The sequence below is a fragment of the Entelurus aequoreus genome, linkage group LG20 (assembly GCF_033978785.1).
Source record: "Entelurus aequoreus isolate RoL-2023_Sb linkage group LG20, RoL_Eaeq_v1.1, whole genome shotgun sequence".
In the NCBI taxonomy this organism is placed as follows: domain Eukaryota; kingdom Metazoa; phylum Chordata; class Actinopteri; order Syngnathiformes; family Syngnathidae; genus Entelurus; species Entelurus aequoreus.
Genome location: NC_084750.1, coordinates 25368338 through 25390837, shown reverse-complemented (window position 1 = coordinate 25390837; position 22500 = coordinate 25368338). Strand labels below are relative to the sequence as shown.

The 22500-nt window shown below is 36.4% G+C and overlaps 1 pseudogene; it reads right to left on the bottom strand.

Annotated features, from left to right (window-relative positions):
- Positions 1–22500, bottom strand: part of LOC133636085 (semaphorin-6D-like) — a 151126-nt pseudogene that overhangs the window by 40240 nt on the left and 88386 nt on the right.

The following is a 22500-nucleotide window of genomic DNA, read 5'->3' as shown; positions in this document are numbered from 1 at the left end:
GGCGGGGCCCTCACCGGCGCAGCAGCCGGGCCTGCGGCACCAAAGATAGAGGAGGTCAAAGGTGGCTTTGGTCTTTCATTACAGTTGGTTCAGGAGTCCGACCTGGGTTTGGGCACCTGCTCGTCAGGCACGGGCGTCCACGCCGCCTCGCTGTTCTTCTGCTCTTTGAACTTTCCGCTAAAGGCTTTCTCGATGTCGTCCATGTAGAAGGTGCACACGGCGGAGCCGGTGATGCTGTAGGGGAGGCGAGCGAGACTGAGGCGTAAGGCGGGGGAACCGGGCGAGCGCCGTCGGAACCCACCTGTTGGCCTGCGTGGTGAAGACGCCAAGCACGGCCGGCCGGCGGTTGATCTGCAGCACGCTGGTGAGCGACTGCAGCACGTCGAAGTAGAAGAAGGAGTCGCCGGGCACGGAGCAATTGAGTCGGGCTTTGAGAAAGGACGTCCAATAGCGCTCCAGCACCCGCGGCGAGCCGCCGTTGTCGTTCTTGCACACCCGGGCCACGCGAGAGAAAACCACCTGGAGGGGAGGGTGCCGGAGAGGGGTTTTTAAACGGTGGCGAGAGGGCAGGCGTGTTCGGCCCGGCGTCTCACCTTGCCCAGGGAGGTGTACTCCACCGCCATCTCGCTGAAGAAGAAGTAGACAAAGTTCCCGTACTCGATGGCGTGCAGGAAGTGAGGCTCTGAGGGTACAGAACATTTTTTTTTACCAAACAAAAAACGGATGTACAGCCCCCCAAAAATAAGCAAACTGTGGTACGCCAAATAATTAAATATTCAAACACAGTGTTACTGTTCAAAATGTGTGTAATGTTACAGTGGCCAAAAATATGAAAGATACTTGGTAAATAAAACCTCTGGCTTGTTTTTAATGAATACTTAGGCCAGGGGTGTCCAAACTACAGCCCCCCGGAACATCACAACTTTTAACAACATTAGCCCGCGGAGTGTTTTTGCCTAAATTTAGTCACCCGTGGACAGAAATAAAGAGATATTGCCGCACTCTTGTGGAGGAAGGTAGAATTGATGGTCATTGACTGTATTTCATTAAAAAGTGACTTAAGCACAGCATCAATTTATACGACCCAATCCAAACAACCTTCCCCAGTCATGGTGTAAATTAACCATAACCACCACTAAAGTCAACACACATAACACACTTCCTGCTCATTGAACTTGTGGATATTATAAAACATGTGCAATAACTATACATAATTTAAAATGACATCTATAAATTCACTGCAGTGCATGATGGGTGATATGCAAAACACTCTCTCCACACTTATCTCATGTTTGGCGCATGTCTGACTGATTACAAAACTTTAAGGAGGTCGTCAGGGAAGTAAACAAGTTAGGAGTTGAATATTCACGTACTCTTAATATTCAATGTTTTATCGTTTATACTTCTCATTACATTGTCGACAGCGTCTGGTGCGGGGAGTAGCTGAAGTCATGTGATGTTCAGTCTGTTATAGCTTGTAATATATATATATATATATATATATATATATATACACACATACACATATATTCATATATATACACATACTGTATATTCATATATATATATATATATATATATATATATATTCATATATATATATATATATATATTCATATATATATATATATATATATATATATATATATATATATATATATATACACACATATTGTATATTCATATATATATATATATTCATACACATACATATATACTGTATATACACTACCGTTCAAAAGTTTGGGGTCACCCAAACAATTTTGTGGAATAGCCTTCATTTCTAAGAACAAGAATAGACTTGTCGAGTTTCCGATGAAAGTTCTCTTTTTCTGGCCATTTTGAGCGTTTAATTGACCCCACAAATGTGATGCTCCAGAAACTCAATCTGCTCAAAGGAAGGTCAGTTTTGTAGCTTCTGTAACGAGCTAAACTGTTTTCAGATGTGTGAACATGATTGCACAAGGGTTTTCTAATCATCAATTATCCTTCTAAGCCAATGAGCAAACACATTGTACCATTAGAACACTGGAGTGATAGTTGCTGGAAATGGGCCTCTATACACCTATGTAGATATTGCACCAAAAACCAGACATTTGCAGCTAGAATAGTCATTTACCACATTAGCAATGTATAGAGTGTATTTCTTTAAAGTTAAGACTAGTTTAAAGTTATCTTCATTGAAAATAAGGACATTTCAATGTGACACCAAACTTTTGAACGGTAGTGTATATACATATATATATATACATATACATATATACAGTAAATATACATATATACACACACACATATATATATATATATATATATATATATATATATATATATATATTCATATATATACACACATACTGTGTATATATATATATATATATATTCATATACATCCATATATATATACACATGCTGTATATTTATATATATATATATATATATTCATACGCATACACATATATATATATATACAGTGTATATATGTATATATATATACACATATATACAGTATATACACACATATATATATATATATTCATATATATCCATATATATATATACACATACTGTATATTCATATATATAAATTCATACACACATATATTCATACACGTACACACATATATATATATACACACACATATATATATATATATATATATACACACATTATATATATATATATATATATATATATATTATATATATATATATACACACATTATATATATATATATATACACACATTATATATATATATACACACATATATATATATATTATATATATATACACACATTTTATATATATATATATACACACATTATATATATATATATATATATATATATATATATATAAACACATACAGTATATATATATATATATATACATATACACATATACATATATACAACAACAACAACAAAAAAAAATATATATATGTATATATATATATATATACACACACACACATTTTTTTTTTTTTACTATTTATAGTTGCGGCACAGAGTTGGTTTGCCCTTGTTAGGGGAGGGGCCAAATATTTGATAAACGCCGGTTGACGCCAACGTGCTACCCGTTACCATGGCGACGATGAGGCGCTCACCTCGCAGCCATTTGGAGTCGTATTTGACCGTCCGCAGCACGGGGCGACTTTCGCCTAGGCTGCGGTAAATCACAGCGTCGCTCGCCAGGAAGTCTGTCATGGTGGCCGAGTAGAAGTCGCCCCCTGCAGCAAGCATCAAGTATTACACACACACACACTCATGCAAACACCGCCAGACGCCGACCTGCAAAAAGCCCGACGTTGGACTGATGCGACTCGAAGGGACAGCGAGCCTGACCCAGCAGCTCCTCGCCGTCCTGCTCCAGCGTTGACATCTGATGAGACAACACGTCGCCGTGGCGACCACAACAACAGCAGCACTGATTAGCTCAAAGGAACAAAAGTCAAAAGTCATCGTTCTCTCTTTGAAACCTGGTCGAGGCAAAAAAAAAGGGGCGTGTCCCACCTTGTAGTTGCGACAGGCGGGGTTGAAGGCGTTGGTGCCGCACGCAAACAGCGTCTCGTCGTTGCGAGGCACCAACACTTTGATGTAGTTGTAACATTCATCCTGCCGGGGGGGGGAAAAAAGACGCCACGTTAGCGCACACCAGACGCCCTGCCGCACGCGCGTCACACTCACGCTGTTCTTCCCTCTCACGGTGCATTTTTCCACGTCCTTCGTCTTCCACGTCAGTTTCTGAAACGAAATGACCAAACGTCAGCGTGGCAACGACGGCGTGATGACAATTAGATTTGTGGAATGTCACTGTCAGACTGCCAGCAAAAAAGCACAACGCTAACACTTCGTAGTAGGGGAAAGAGACGGATTAACGCCGCCGAGTTTTCAGCCAGGGCGCCTTAGAGGCAGCGGCGTCCATCTTTGACGCCGCCGCTCCACACAAAGAGGGGCTGGCGGCGAGCTCGCCGCATTTATTGACGTCCAATTAAGTTTGACAAATGAGGCTCGGAACGGAGGCAGCGGCGTTGCACTCGCGGAGCGGCTTGGATGTGGGATTGGAAAACACTTGAAAAGGAAGCAAACGTTCCAGCCTAAAAGTCCGTCAGAACCGCGGGTCAAAGGCGAATCCCGAATTAATTGACGACCAGCGCCCCCTACCTGCTGCGGGATGATGCGCTCCGAAGACGAGGCCAGGTTGATGGCGAACACGTGATCTCTGGAAGAAAAGGTGCAAACAGTTAGTTTAGCGCTGGGGTGTCAAGCGTACGTAAGGCCCGCGGGTCGGGTTAAAAAAAATGAGCTGCAACTTTTAATGACAGAAACGGCTGTTTCAAATGTGTCCACTGGAGGTCGCAATAGCAATTCTTTTAGGCGAGTAAACGCTTGATAGCGAGGCCAAGCAAGAGGTAAAGTTAAGTTAAAGTTAAAGTACCACTGATAGTCACACACACACTAGGTGTGGTGAAATTACTCTCTGCACTTGACCCATTCCCTTGTTCACCCCCCTGGGAGGTGAGGGGAGCAGTGAGCAGCAGCTGTGGCCGCGCTCGGGAATCATTTTGGTGATTTAACCCCCAATTCCAACCTGTGATGCTGAGTGCCAAGCAGGGAGGTAAAAGGTGGGCTGCCACTCCTCCGCCTCCACCCAAAATGAAACGTAAACGTTTTCTCTTTCGAACACATGGTTCTTTGGCACCCTCATTGTCTCTGTCAAAAAAGAGAAAAGTGGAGGCAGAGTGTAACTCAACCCTCTGGAACACTTTCTACCGCCATTATTTTCATGCAAATGACAAAGTAGGTATTTGATACTTCTAAGATTTGTATTCATTTATCCTGTATTTTGTCTCAGCTGTGACTTAAGAGGGAACTGCACTTTTTGGGGGTAATTTTGCCGATCGTTCACAATCATTACGAGAGACAAGAACACACGTCTTTTTTTTTTTTTTTTCGAGTTTAAAGATGATAAAAAACGCTTGGAAGATGCGACTAATGGATGTCACCATTGTAGCCAAAAGCATGAGTGTCAAACTCATTTTAGATCGGGGGCCAGATGGAGAAAAATCTACTCCCAAGTGGGCCGGACTGGTAAAATCACGGCACGATAACTTAAAAATAAAGACAACTTCTTATTTTCTTTCTTTAAAAATAGAACAAGCACATACTGAAATTGTACAAATCATAATCTTGTTGTTTTTTTTACACTTACATGCTGCAGTTATTAATACATATACTTTATTTGTCATTATTTATATTTTCTGAATAAATTATGTGATAATGTTCATCAGTCAATTTTCAATCTATCAAGATAAAAAAATGATATCAAAATCAAATTACAGTGTGTTATTTATGTAGTTTGATCATTTTCCTCGACTGATGTACTGGTTTATTTTGTACATATGTAGCATCATCTACAAAGATACACAGAATTGCTATTGCGACATCTAGTGGACACATTTAGAACAGCAGTTTCTTTCAGTCAAAAATTTAAGGTTAATTTTTTATACCAGCAAACTCATCCCGCGGGCCGGTTAAAACCTGTTCGTGGGCCTGATCCGTACGTTTCACACCCCTGATTTAAAGTCTCGAAAACAACTTCAAAACCCTCCATCAACATTTTATATACACACTGCAAGTATATATATAAAATGTAGTAACTGACACCTTCACAACAATATGTAATGTTTTATATACACACTGCAAGTATATATATAATGTAGTAACAGACACCTTCATAACAATATGTAATAGGTTTCATATACACACTGCAAGTATATATATAAAGTAGTAACAGACACCTTCATAACAATATGTAATATGTTTTATATACACACTTCAAGTATATATATAATGTAGTAACACACCTTCATAACAATATGTAATATGTTTTATATACACACTGCAAGTATATATATAATGTAGTAACAGACACCTTCATAACAATATGTAATAGGTTTTATATACACACTGCAAGTATATATATGTATATAATGTAGAAACAGACACCTTCATAACAATATGTAATATGTTCTATATACACACTGCAAGTATATATATAATGTAGTAACACACCTTCATAACAATATGTAATAGGTTTTATATACACACTGCAAGTATATATATAATGTAGTAACTGACACCTTCATAACAATATGTAATATGTTTTGTATACACACTGCAAGTATATATATAATGTAGTAACAGACACCTTCATAACAATATGTAATATGTTTTGTATACACACTGCAAGTATATATGTAGTGTAGTAACAGACACCTTCATAACAATATGTAATATGTTTTATATACACACTGCAAGTATATATATAATGTAGTAACACACCTTCATAACAATATGTAATTTGTTTTATATACACACTGCAAGTATGTAGTAACTGACACCTTCATAACAATATGTAATATGTTTTGTATACACACTGCAAGTATATATATAATGTAGTAACAGACACCTTCATAACAATATGTAATATGTTTTGTATACACACTGCAAGTATATATGTAATGTAGTAACAGACACCTTCATAACAATATGTAATATGTTTTGTATACACACTGCAAGTATATATATAAAATGTAGTAACTGACACCTTCATAACAATATGTAATATGTTCTATATACACACTGCAAGTATATATATATAATGTAGTAACACACCTTAACAATATGTAATGTTTTATATACACACTGCAAGTATATATATAATGTAGTATCAGACACCTTCATAACAATATGTAATATGTTTTATATACACACTGCAAGTATATATATAATGTAGTAACAGACACCTTCATAACAATATGTAATATGTTTTATATACACACTGCAAGTATATATATAATGTAGTAACACACCTTCATAACAATATGTAATATGTTTTATATACACACTGCAAGTATATATATAATGTAGTAACAGACACCTTCATAACAATATGTAATATGTTTTATACACACTGCAAGTATATATATAATGTAGTAACACACCTTCATAAGAATATGTAATATGTTTTATATACACACTGCAAGTATATATATAATGTAGTAACGGACACCTTCATAACAATATGTAATATGTTTTATATACACACTGCAAGTATATATATAATGTAGTAACGGACACCTTCATAACAATATGTAATATGTTTTATATACACACTGCAAGTATATATATAATGTAGTAACAGACACCTTCACAACAATATGTAATATGTTTTATATACACACTGCAAGTATATATGTAATGTAGTAACAGACACCTTCACAACAATATGTAATATGTTTTATATACACACTGCAAGTATATATGTAATATGTTCAATAGTTACTGTATTTTGGGCATTTTAGTCATTGCCGGAACTTATTCCTCTGCAAATGTATTTCTGTTTCCATAGCATCGCACTTCCAACTTCTGGCAGCATGTGTGTTCCTACTTCCGGAATCAAACAGGACTGATTTGTAATCATGGCATCCTTGTTAACAGAGAACGAAGACGACTATTTTTGGACAAATGAGGATTCACAACCTTATCTTTTTGAAGCTGAATATACGGAGGATTAACTGCTGCTTCTAGAAGCTAGCACGAAGGAAGAGCGAGACGTTGGATCAGACGGAAGCCGAGAGTGTGAGGTGAAAGTGACTCAAAGCTGTAAATTTGGATCTTGAAGCCATGCTATTTTGACATAAATAGAGTGCTTACCAAAATAAACCGGAAAAAAACGTCCCTGGCCAGCTGGACCAAATAGATAACTGTCCATCGAGTAAGGAAACTATAATATCGATCATGACACACGCAGCGCGTCTTGCGCGTTATTACAACTACAGTACATATGCTGTTGAGGTAGCTGTGTACAAATAAAACATAAAATTATACTTTACAGATACTGTAATATGATTGTTCATGTTTTTCAGTCAGTACAGATTGGTGTCCTATCACATTGTGTTGTGTATTACAAACTCAAATGCAATTCGTGCTGACGTAGAAGCTAGCTTACCTCTTTCCATAGCTAGCTTTTACGGCTAATACCGTAGCACGCCGATGTGTTAGTACGCTAGAAAAATATTTCCTCAGTGTTCGCTCTTACAACAACAATGTCGCTACAGCTTGGTTATTATAGAAAAAACAAACAAAATTATGGCTAGTTGAGCAACAATCGTGTTCCCATGTTTACTTTTTACTAATTTTTACTAATTGGTTTTTATCTAGTCTGCACTTTGTCTGTGTTATTATTATTATTGGCTTTTATCTAGTTTGCACTTTGTCTGTGTTATTACTATTATCATTATTATCAACTCATTCTATTTTTTATTTTCCTATTTTAATGATGTTGGATCTGTGCTGTTGTTGTTGTTGGGGACAAGTGTTGTAAATTAGCTTTGGCTACAAATACTGTGATGCATGCATCGGATAACTGTTTCAGATGTCTATGTTTTTGTATCTGTCCCTATTTCAAATAAACCTCTATAATAATAATACAGGCAACAGGATGTACATTCAGTATTGTTGGCGGTTTTTGAAAGCATTTTTAAAGGGATTCAGAGGTAAAAAATGATTATATACATACAGAAGGATTTACCCAAACTACGTCCTGTGTACCACACTTTTTAAGAACCACTGATCCATGTGGACAAAATGAAGCGGCAAGTCTAATAGCCGTAAAAATAGGACAATTTTATACGCTAGCTTGTAGCATCCTCCTGACCATTGGTATTATTAGTAGCAAACAAAACAAAACGGAGTCAGCCCGTATTTAGAAACTAAAGTAGGCATTCTGTACGGAGCCGTCAAGGGACACATTTTTGTTAGGATAAAAAAAATAGTCTGTAAAATATCAATAGATTCCATTGATTGACAGCAACTCGTCTGCCACAGACTCAACCAATCGATGCCAGCATGACCGATCGCTGTCAAACTCGATGCAGAATTATTTTGGCTTTTGCGATCACTCTGTCTCAGCTTGGTAGTTTCAGGTGCCTAGCTTCTGGCAATCACACTATACATACTTTTTTTTTTTTTTTATAACTCAGGGACATTTTTTTCTTCATAAAAGAAAAAGGAGAAATTGGGGACGTTTGAAGACCTGGGGGGAGGGAGAGTGTCGTAGGTTTAATTTGGAGTTTGAAAAAAAGTATATACTTTGTCTATCAGTGTGAAGTTGGCCCCCTTATCATTGCATATATTAAAATAACACTGCCATTCATTTGTGCTACCTTTCTGCTTCCTTTGTGCGGTTTTTAAGTTATTCTAAAATACATACATCATAGAGCCCCCCCCACCTTGCCAAAATCACCCCAAAATTGGCTTATTCGTTTGTGCTGCAAATTTTTTTGTCTATAATAGTCATGGTCAAAAGTTTACATACACTTGTAAAGAACATAATGTCATGGCTGTCTTGAGTTTCCAATAATTTTTACAACTCTTATTTTTGACATCATTATTCTGACATCACATGGACAAAGATAAGACCTTCTGGAGGAAAGTTTTGTGGTCAGATAAAACTAAAATGTTGCTGTTTGGCCACAATACCCAGCAATATTTTTGGAGGATAAAAGGTGAGGCCTTTATTCCCAGGAACACCATTCCTACTGTCAAGCATGGTGGTGGTAGTATTATGCTCTGGGCCTGTTTTGCTGCCAATGGAACTGGTGCTTTACAGAGAGTAAATGGGACAATGAAAAAGGAGGATTACCTCCAAATTCTTCAGGACAACCTAAAACCCTCAGCCCGAAGGTTGGGTCTTGGGCGCAGTTGGGTGTTCCAAACGGACAATGACCCCAAACACACGTCAAAAGTGGAAAAGGAATGGGTAAATCAGGCTAGAATTAAGGTTTTAGAATGGCCTTCCCAAAGTCCTTACTCAAACGTGTGGACAATGCTCAAGAAACAAGTCCATGTCAGAAAACCAACAAATTTAGCTGAACTGCACCAATTTTGTCAAGAGGAGTGGTCAAAAATTCAACCAGAAGCTTGTGGATGGCTACCAAAAGCGCCTTATTGCAGTGAAACTTGCCAAGGGACATGTAACCAAATATTAACATTGCTGTATGTATACTTTTGACCCAGCAGATTTGGTCACATTTTCAGTAGACCCATAATAAATTCATAAAAGAACCAAACTTCATGAATGTTTTTTGTGACCAACAAGAATGTGCTCCAATCACTCTATCACAAAAAATAAGAGTTGTAGAATTTATTGGAAACTCAAGACATTATGTTCTTTACAAGTGTATGTAAACTTTTGACCACGACTGTATATATACGTGTATATATATATATATACACACATATGTATATATATATATATATATATATACACATGTATATATATATATATACACATATGTATATACAGTATATATATACATACACAAAAAATATATATATATACATATATAAAAATATATATATATACATATATACACATGTACTCACACACACACACACACACACACATACATATATATATATATATATATATATATATATATATATATATATATATATATATATATATGCACATTATATATATACAGACATATATATACATATATACATATATATATATATAAATATTTTTTATAAAAATTATAGGGGCAAGCAGCGAAATACAAACAAATAATAAATAAAATGTATAAATGAACATTTAATCTCTTTTTACACATTTATATTATGCTACAAGTTCTTTCTTGAATTCAGTAGTGCTACAACTTGCAACTTTCCTTGATGGATTATTTTGCAGATATATTCAATAGATGTGTTGATTCTTTGTTTGGACTAAATTGTTACACGCAATGTTTGGCCATACAAACATTGCGTGAAGATGGCGGTTAACAGATACCGTGTTCGTTACAGTGTTGCATGCTGGGACACGGACTGACCGAGCGGCGACGTAGAGCATGTGGTTGATCCTCAACATCCTCTGGAAGTCCAAACCCAGACGCTCGGTGTCGTTGTCTGCCGTCAGACCTTGGAAGCTGGGATACACGTAGGACACTGCACAGAAAAACAAAAACCTTTCTCAGCAACAACTTCCGTAACGCTTCCTCAAAAAAAATAAAATTTCTTCAGATGGTCGTCGTGCTCTGTAGAAGGTTGTTCCACTTTGGACTGAATTACCTCATGAATAAAATTGCACCTCAACATCATCTTCAGTTTAGTAGCGTCGTCATTCAGAAGCTAAAAATTGTTCATTTTAAAAACGTAATATTTAAAGGGGAACTGCAGTTTTTTTTGGAATTTTCCTATCATTCACAATCATGTGTAAGACAACTTTTCTTTTTCCAAAAACCTCCATCATCACTTTTGGATTCACACTATAAGTATATATGTAATGTAGTAATATTCATAATAACATGTAATATTTACGTATTTTGCGCATTTTAGTGTACTTTGGGACAAAGTATATATATATATACTGTATATATATATATTTTTTTTGTGAAACAATAATATATATATATATATATACATATATATATTTTGTGAAACAGTAAGCTTACTGTTTCACAAAAAACATAAAAAAACAAAATATATATGTATATATATATATATATTAAAATATATATATATATATATATTTGATATATAATATCATATTATAAATATATATATATATATATATATATATATATATATATATATATACAGTATATATATATATATATATTTTTTTTGTGAAACAGTAAGCATCATGTAGCAGTATTGCTAAGTGCTAAACTACAAACATAACAAAACAATCACTAACTGTACAATGTCTGCGTTTACTGGGATGTCGACTGATGGGATGTTTATATCTTCCCGTTTAGATGAAGAATTCATCATAATCCACACGAAGGGTTAAAAAAAGTGCCGCAAACGAGCAGCTGTTTGTGTCTTTCACGCCATTTTTGGGTCAAAGTTGAATGTCAAAGTTGACCGGCTTTTTGGTTTATGTCCACAACCTTCTACTATCCAGGTGAGAGGCAAGGTTTATAATCTAGAATTAACTTTCACCACCTCAGTGGCGATGCAGCAGCTTAATACGTCAATATGGCAGCATAAGCTCTAAAGAAAAAGCAGCTAAAAAATAGTCTGTCTGCGTTAGCGCTTATAATAACAATATGGCTAATACTTTTTTGGGTGTTTTTTTAAAGGGCTATGTGGGCGCAAGAGTGAACTTCCATTAGCTGCGTTGTTAGCCACCTCTTACTTGCCATATTTTTTTTATTTATAATGCATGAAAAAAGAAAAATGTATTGTGAGTTGTGAACAAAATTCCATAAAAAGTGCAGTTCCCCTTTAAGTTTAAAGAAGGTACAAATTATGTTTTTGCCCATTTGTTGTGTTGTTTACTTTTTCAATTAATGTTGAAGAGCAGAGCAACATATTGTTTTAGCTGTTCATATAAACTTTGGACATAATCTGCAATAGGAACACATGACTATTGAAAATATTGGACTAAATCGAATTGTAGTTATCAATGTACTTTTAGTTTATTAATCATCATTCACAGTACACACAAACCTTTACTTAGCGTGTCAAATATGAATAAAACACAATTTCCTAATATCTAATTATAAACATACTTGAACTGCATTGTTGTTGGTTTTGTCCACAGCCAAATATATTTCTGGTCGCCAAGAGTAATAAAGTAACCCCTTGTTTGTTGATTGGTTCCGGGCCTGGTTGTGGTGTATACATTTCCGCAAAGTGGGAATGATTAATCATGAATGGAATATTTATTATAGCCAGAGCATTAAACACTGATTACGACTTTCTAAATGCGGTTACAAGCCGCAAGCGATTGTATTACACAACTAACTATGCTGAAGTCAGCGTGATACCTAAGAAATAGTCAAGACTCACAGTCCAAAATCATGTTTAGGGGCCACAAAAATTGAGATTATAAAACAGGGGTGCTCAAACATTTTCTGCTGAGGGCCACAGACGGACAAATCAAATGATGCAGGGGCCATTTTGGTGGTTTTCACCTTCAAAAAAACAGTACAATAGGTAGAAAATGCTAAAATCAGAATCAGAATCAGAAATACTTTATTAATCCCGGGGAAATTACAATTTTCAGCACAATCCCATTCAAGATCAAACAAAGATTACAGGGAGACAGAACAGGATCAAACATTACAGGGAGACAGAACAGGATCGCTGACGGGTCTGCCAACTTCCGGCGCCCCTTACAAAAAAGATGAGATATAGATAAACAATGGGGGGAGGTAAAAAAAAAAAAAATCGTTCTAAGCCTGGGCCCCTGGAGAGTGGGTTCAGACTGAGGCCAAGGGAAAAAACAACTCATAGCCATAGCACACATACCCCTTACATGTGTGTAAGACGTCAAAGAGTCAAAGCTAAACTGAAATGCTAATGAAATGCTGGCCAAAATAGTGTCAACTAACAAAAAATGAGGAAAATAAACTAAAAAAAAAGCTATCATCCTAAGAGTAATATGCTAACATGCTAACAGTAGCATGGTTACAGTTAGCATTAGTGAAATACTAAAATATATGACACTGAGGTGTATACCTGCTAAATTAGCTAAAAAAAGCTAGCATGCTAAGGCTAAAATGCTAACTGTAACATGCATCAAGTACCAAAATATATTACTCTGAGGTGTGTACCTGAAAAAGTTGTTTATAATGCTTGCCTGCTGACATTAGCGTGCATCAAGTACCAAAATATGATTTACGTTTATGCCTACAAAATGATTTACCATGAATTGATTAGCGTGGACCCCGACTTAAACAAGTTGAAAAACGTATTCGGGTCTTACCATTTAGTGGTCAATTGTACGGAATATGTACTCTACTGTGCAATCTACTAATAAAAGTCTCACTCAATCAAAGCTGAAAAAAAGCTAGCGTACTAACGTTAGCATGCTAACGGGTATTATTCGTCAAGTAACAAAATATTTGACGCTGAGGTGTATGCTGGCAATATAAGCAAAAAAGCTAGCATGCTGATACTAGAATGCTAATATGCGTAAAGTACCAAAAGATATTACTCTGAGGTGTTTACCTGAAAAATGTGTTTAAAATGCTAGCCTGCTAACAATAGCAAGCATCAACTACTAAAATATGCCTGAAGTGTATTTAGAATGGTAACAGTATCATTTGTCAAGTGACACAATATTTGACACTGAGGTGTATGCCTGCAAAATTAGCAAAAAAGTTGGAATGCTAATACTAGATTGCTAATTGTAATATTTGTCAACTACCAAAATATAATACTTCAAGGTGTGTACCTGAAAAATGTGTTTAAAATGCTGGCCTGCAAACAATAGCATACATCATGTACCACCATTTGACTGAGGTGTATACTTACAAAATTAGCTGAAAAAAGCTAGCATACTAACGTTAGCATTATAATAGGTGTCATTTGTCAAGTAACAAACTATTTGTCGCTGAGTTGTATACCTTCATAAGCAAAAAAGCTAGCATGCTAACACTAGAATGCTACTTGTAAATGTGTCAAATACTAAAGTATATTACTTCAAAGTTTGTACCTGAAAAATGTGGTTAAAATGCTAGCCAGCTAGCAATAGCATACATCAAGAACCAAAATATGACGGAGGTGTACACCTACAGATTAGTTGAAAAAAAGCTAGCGTACTAACTTTAGCATGCTAATAGGTATCATCCATCTAGTAACAAAATATTTGACATTGAGGTGTGTGCCTGCAAAATTTGAAAAAAAGGTAGAATGCTAATACTAGAATGCTAATTGTAATATGCGTCAAGTACCAAAATACATTACTTCAAGGTGTGTACCTGAAAAAATTGTTTAAAATGCTAGTCTGCTAACAATAGCATGCATCAAGTAGCAAAGTATGACTGAGGTGTGTATCGACAAGATTGGCTAAAAAAAGCTACCATACTAACGTTAGCATGCTAACAGGTGTCATTCGTCAAGTAACAAAATATTTGACACTAAAGTGTATACCTGCAAACTTTAACAAAAAAAACTAGTATGCTTATACTATAATGCTAATTGTAATATACGTCAAATACCAAAATATTTTACTCTGAGGTGTGTACCTGAAAAATGTGTTTGTAATGCTAGCCTGCTAACATTAGCATTAATGAAGTGCCGAGATGTGACTGATGCTTATACCTACGAAATTAGCAGAACAAAATCTAGCATACTAACATTTGCATGCTAACAGGTATCATTCGTCAAATAGCATATTAAGACATTGAGGTGTGTGCCTGCAAAATTAGAAAAAAAGGTAGAATGCTAATACAAGAATATGCGTCAAGTACCAAAATACATTACTTCAAGGTGTGTACCTGAAATATTTTTATTTAAAATGCTAGCCTGCTAACAATAGCGTGCATCAAGTACCAAAATATGACTGAGGTGTATACCGACAAAATTGGCTAAAAAAAGCTAGCATACTAACGTTAGCATGCTAACAGGTGTCATTCGTCAAGTAACAAAATATTTGACACTGAAGTGTATACCTGCAAAATTTACAAAAAAAGCTAGTATGCTATACTAGAATGCTAATTGTAATATACGTCAAATACCAAAATATTTTACTCTGAGGTGTGTACCTGAAAAATGTGTTTGTAATGCTAGCCTGCTAACATTAGCATTGATCAAGTGCCTTGATGTGACTGATGCTTATACCTACAAAATTAGCAGAACAAAACCTAGCATACTAACATTAGCATGCTAACAGGTATCATTCGTCAAATAACATATTTGACATTGAGGTGTGTGCCTGCGAAATTAGAAAAAAAGGTAGAATGCTAATACTAGAATGCTAATTGTAATATGAGTCAAGTACCAAAATACATTACTTCAAGGTGTGTACGTGAAAAAATAGTTTAAAATGCCAGTCTGCGAACAATAGCATGTATCAAGTACCCAAATATGACTGAGGTGTATGCCGACAAAATTGGCTAAAAAAAGCTAGCATACTAACATTAGCATGCTAACAGGTATCACTCTTCAAGTGACAAAATATTTGACACTGAAGTGTATACCTGCAAAATTATCAACAAAAGCTAGCATGCTCATACTAGAATGCTAATTGTAATATACGTCAAATACCAAAATATTTCACTCTGAGGTGTGTACCTGAAAAAATAGTTTAAAATGTTAGTCTGCTAACAATAGCATGCATCAAGTACCAAAATATGACTGAGGTGTGTACCGACAAAATTGGCTAAAAAAAGCTAGCATACTAACGTTAGCATGTCATTCGTCAAGTAACAAAATATTTGACACTGAAGTGTATACCTGCAAAATTATCAAAACAAGCTAGCATGCTTATACTAGAATGCTAATTGTAATATACGTCAAATACCAAAATATTTGACTGAAAAATGTGTTTGTAATGCTAGCCTGCTAACATTAGCATTTATCAAGTGGCGAGATGTGACTGATGTTTATACCTATAAAATTAGCTGAAAAAAACCTAGCGTACTAACATTAGCATGCTAACAGGTATCATTGGTCAAATAACAACATATATGACAGTGAGGTGTACACTTGCAAAATTAGCAGAAAAGCTAGCATGCTAATACTAGAATGCTAACGATCATGCCGCTAAAAACAAGCAGGAAACAGGAAGTCATCAAACTTGTGAATCCCATCTTTCATCAGAACACTTTTTACTATGCTAGAAGTCTCCCATATCCCACAGCAGTATGTACTGTTGATGCGGAGAAGGCTTTCGACCGCATAAATTGGTCATTTATGTTTTGCACATTACGTAAATTTGGATTTGGAGATCATTTTATACAATGGATTAAGATGCTTTATACAAGACCCATGGCATCAGTCAAAACCAATAATCATATTTCAGAACCTTTTTCGTTAAAAAGAAGCGTAAAACAGGGATGTCCTGCATCTGGATTATTATTTAATTTGGTTATTGAACCCTTAGCTGCAAAAATAAGAAGTGAAAATAATATTCATGGTATAAAAATTGGCTCTCAGTATAATAAGCTATCGATGTATTGTGACGACATAATTCTCTACCTGTCACATGTTAACTCCTCTCTTCACTATATCAATAATGTCATCACTGAATATGGCTGTTTATCAGGGGATAAAGTCAATTGGGACAAATGTGAAATATTACCACTTAATAAACACTGTAAGAAATCACAAGTTCAGAACTCCAAAATTAAATGGAAAAAGGCAGAAATCATATATCTAGGACTACATATTACACCAAACCTTTATGCAAGTAGAGATCTAAATCTTAAACATTTAAAAAATAAGATAGAATCCAAAATGGAACGCTGGTCACGTCTCCAAATATCACTTTGGGGTCGGGTGAACATAGTAAAAATGAGTATACTGCCAGCAGTTAATTATATACTGAAAATGATGCCTGTCCTAATTAATAAAAGTTGGTTTAAGAAAATACATACAATGATGTCACATTTTATATGGTGTGGAAAGAAGGCCAGATGTTCATACTTAACAAACACAAAAGATAAAAAGATAAAAGAGGACTACAATTACCAAACTTCTTACATTATTATATCTCCTTCGGTTGTGAACAAGCAAGCCACTTATTCCATTCTTCTGCAGATAAGGACTGGATCAACATAGAAAAAAATATGTTAATGAATTTGGACATTGATGTGGAGAGCTTATATTATATAAAAAAAACACCTAATGAATTGAGGCAGAGCCCAATAGAAGCCACCTTTAACATTCTAAAACTGTGCCAGAAAATACTAGGAATCAACCCAATGACATCTGTAAATCAACCGCTTTGGTACAATCCTAATATTATCATTAATAAAAATGTGGTTAAATGGACAACATGGAAAGACAAAGGTATTACTAAACCTCATCATATCATTAAAGACCTACTGAAATTAATTTTTTAAAATTTAAACGAGGATAGCAGATCCATTCTGTGTCATACTTGATCATTTCGCGATATTGTCATATTTTTGCTGAAAGGATTTAGTAGAGAACAACGACGATAAAGTTCGCAACTTTTGGTCGCTGATAAAAAAAAGCCTTGCCTATACCGGAAGTAGCGTGACGACACCGGAGGAAGGGCTGCTCACATTTTCCCATTGTTTACACCAGCAGCGAGAGATATTCGGACCGAGAAAGCGACGATTACCCCATTAATTTGAGCGAGGATGAAAGATTCGTGGATGAGGTACGTGAGAGTGAAGGACTAGATTGCAGTGCAGGACGTATCTTTTTTCGCTCTGACCGTAACTTAGGTACAAGGGTTCATTGGATTCCACACTTTCTCCTTTTTCTATTGTGGATCACGGATTTGTATTTTAAACCACCTCGGATACTATATCCTCTTGAAAATGAGAGTCAAGAACGCGAAATGGACATTCACAGTGACTTTTATCTCCACGACAATACAACAGCGAAACACTTTAGCTACGGAGCTAACGTGATAGCATTGGGCTCAAATGCAGATATATACAAAATAAATAAACCCCTGACTGGAAGGATAGACAGAAAATCAACAATACTATTAAACCATGGACCTGTAACTACACGGTTAATGCTTTCCAGCTTGGCGAAGCTTAACAATGCTGTTGCTAACGACGCCATTGAAGCTAACTTAGCAACGGGACCTCACAGAGCTATGATAAAAACATTAGTGCTCCACCTACGCCAGCCAGCCCTCATCTGCTCATTAACACCCGTGCTCACCTGCAATCCAGCGATCGACGGAAGGACGAAGGACTTCACCCGATCATCCGTGCGGTCGGCGGCTAGCGTCGGCTAGCGCGTCTGCTATCCAAGTTAAAGTCCTCCTGGTTGTGTTGCTACAGCCAGCCGCTAATACACCGATCCCACCTACAACTTTCTTCTTTGCAGTCTTCATTGTTCATTAAACAAATTGCAAAAGATTCACCAACACAGATGTCCAGAATACTGTGGAATTTTGAGATGAAAACAGAGCTTTTTTGTATTGGATTCAATGGTGTCCGAATACTTCCGTTTAACTATTGACGTCACGCGCATACGTCATCATACATAAACGTTTTCAACCGGAAGTTTCGCAGGAAATTTAAAATTGCACTTTATAAGTTAACCCGGCCAAATTGGCATGATAAGCAATGTTAAGATTTCATCATTGATATATAAACTATCAGACTGCGTGGTCGGTAGTAGTGGGTTTCAGTAGGCCTTTAATAAAAACTCTTTAAACCGTTCAATGATTTAGTTGATCAATATAATGTACCCAGAAATAATTTTTTACATTTTATCTCTTCAAAACACGCTGTAAATAAATGCATATCCTCTGAAAGTATGTCCTTAAAGGCCTACTGAAACCCACTACTACCGACCACGCAGTCTGATAGTTTATATATCAATGATGAAATCTTAACATTATAACACATGCCAATACGGCCGGGTTAACTTATAAAGTGACATTTTAAATTTGCCGCTAAACTTCCGGTTCGAAACGCCTCTGAGGATGACGTATGCGCGTGACGTAGACCGGCGAACACGGGTATGCCTTCCACATTGAAGCCAATACGAAAAAGCTCTGTTTTCATTTCATAATTCCACAGTATTCTGGACATCTGTGTTCGTGAATCTGTTTCAATCATGTTCATTGCATTATGAAGAAGGAAGCTGAGCAAGCAAAGAAGAAAGTTGTCGGTGAGAAATGGACGTATTTTTCGAACGTAGTCAGCAACAACAGTACACAGCCGGCGCTTCTTTGTTTACATTCCCGAAAGATGCAGTCAAGATGGAAGAACTCGGATAACAGAGACTCTAACCAGGAGGACCTTTGACTTCGATACACAGACGCCTGTAGAGAACTGGGACAACACAGACTCTTACCAGGATTACTTTGATTTGGATGACAAAGACGCAGACGTGCTACTGTGAGTATGCAGCTTTGGCTTCTAAACATTTGATCGCTTGACCGTATGTGCGCAACTTTTTTTTGCGTATGTACGTAACTTTTTTAAAATATATAAGCTTTATGAACCTTGGGTTAGGTGAACGGTCTTTTGGGCTGAGTGATTGTGTGTGTTGATCAGGTGTTTGAATTGTATTGGCGTGTTCTATGGAGCTAGGAGCTAGCATAGGAGCTAGGAGCTAGCATAACACGTACCGTACCGTACGTGCGCGTCACGTACGTAACTTTTTAAAAATATATAAGCTTTATGAACCTTGGGTTAGGTGAACGGTCTTTTGGGCTGAGTGATTGTGTGTGTTGATCAGGTGTTTGAATTGTATTGGCGTGTTCTATGGAGCTAGGAGCTAGCATAGGAGCTAGGAGCTAGCATAACACGTACCGTACCGTACGTGCACGTCACGTACGTAACTTTTTAAAAATATATAAGCTTTATGAACCTTGGGTTAGGTGAACGGTCTTTTGGGCTGAGTGATTGTGTGTGTTGATCAGGTGTTTGAATTGTATTGGCGTGTTCTATGGAGCTAGGAGCTAGCATAGGAGCTAGGAGCTAGCATAACACGTACCGTACCGTACGTGCGCCTCACGTACGTAACTTTTTAAAAATATATAAGCTTTATGAACCTTGGCTTAGGTGAACGGTCTTTTGGGCTGAGTGATTGTGTGTGTTGATCAGGTGTTTGAATTGTATTGGCGTGTTCTATGGAGCTAGGAGCTAGCAGAGGAGCTAGGAGCTAGCATAACAAACACGCAGGTGTTTTTATGCAGGATTCATTTGTGGCATGTTAAATATAAGCCTGGTTGTGTTGTGGCTAATAGAGTATATATATGTCTTGTGTTTATTTACTGTTGTAGTCATTCCCAGCTGAATATCAGGTCACCCCCGGCTCTCACAGCATCTTCCCTATCTGAATAGCTTCAACTCCCCACTAGTCCTTCACTTGCACTTTACTCATCCACAAATCTTTCATCCTCGCTCAAATTAATGGGGAAATTGTCGCTTTCTCGGTCCGAATCTCTCTCACTTCATGCGGCCATCATTGTAAACAATAGGGAACTTTGCGTATATGTTCAACTGACTACGTCACGCTACTTCCGGTAGGGGCAAGCCTTTTTTTTATCAGATACCAAAAGTTGCAATCTTTATCGTCGTTGTTCTATACTAAATCCTTTCAGCAAAAATATGGCAATATCGCGAAATGATCAAGTATGACACATAGAATAGATCTGCTATCCCCGTTTAAATAAACAAAATTCATTTCAGTAGGCCTTTAAATAGCCATGAACTGGAAGATGCACTTTTTAATCAAGATACAATTAAGAAATTTATTAAACTATTTTATGGAATAATAAATGAACACCACACTAGAAATGCAAATGATGCATGTGTTCGGAAATGGATGATGGACTTAAACATTTTAGATGAAAGAGACATATCATGGAATGATATTTGGAAAATGCCAATAAGCCCTTTAGAAGCATTAAAGATAAGCTGACTCATTTTAAGATATTGAATAGATTGTATTTTACATCTCCTCAGCTGGTTAAAATTGGTGAAGTAGATAGCAAGTTATGTATGAAGTGTCGGGCAGCCGAGGCAACTGTTGTTCATTTATTGTGGGAATGTCAGAAAATAAAAGAGTTATGGTTGAAAACAACAAAAGAAGCAATCACATTCCTTAATATAAACACCCCAATGACACTGCAAACTTGTATTCTTGGGGATCTCAATCAATTTAGTAACGTGTCATCAAAGAGTAAAAATGCTTTTCTTTCAATATGCATAATAACAAAAAGGGTAATATTTAAAAAATGGATAGCTGTTGATAGTCCAACTCATACTGACTGGTACACACAAGCTATGGAGATGATATCTGTAGAACAAACTGCATTTAGTTTAGATAATAATGAGTCATATATTGGAATATGGGATCCATTATTTAAATTTGTTTCAACTATTAAATGAACCAAAATATGACTTATTATATCTTTGTGGAAAATATTGGACACAGTGTGTTGTCAAGCTTATGAGATGTGATGCAAGTGTAAGCCACTGTGACACTATTCTTTCAAAAAAAATTTTATTAATGTTTTTAATGATAATATCAATGAGGATTTTTTAATCGCTGCTATTTTGAAATTGTTACTAATATTGATGCTGTTGTCGATAATGTTCATTTTTGTTTCACTACATTTGGATTGTTCCGTGTCATGTTTGTGTGTCCTCAATTGCTCTCAATTGCTCTGTTTATTGTTGTTCTTAATGTTGCTGGGACCGGTTTGGGTTTGGAATTGGATTGCATTATTGTGGTATTGTTGTGTATTGTTTTGTTGATTGATTAATAAATTCATAAATTTTTTTTTTAAAAAGAACACTTTTCTTCGTACTTCTTCATTTCTGTCCCCGACTCGACATGTTTCCCGCGTTCCCGCCACCGAGAACATCCCGACTTCAAAGTGACTCCAGGAGCGGTTTTATGGACTGGGTGATGGTGTTATGGCGTCACCTGCAGGACCCTCAGCTGACAAATGGCCCTCATTACATGGCGTGCCGCTATTAGCGCAGACACTTGCGCTAATGGCCCCTCTTCGCCTCCATTGTGATCC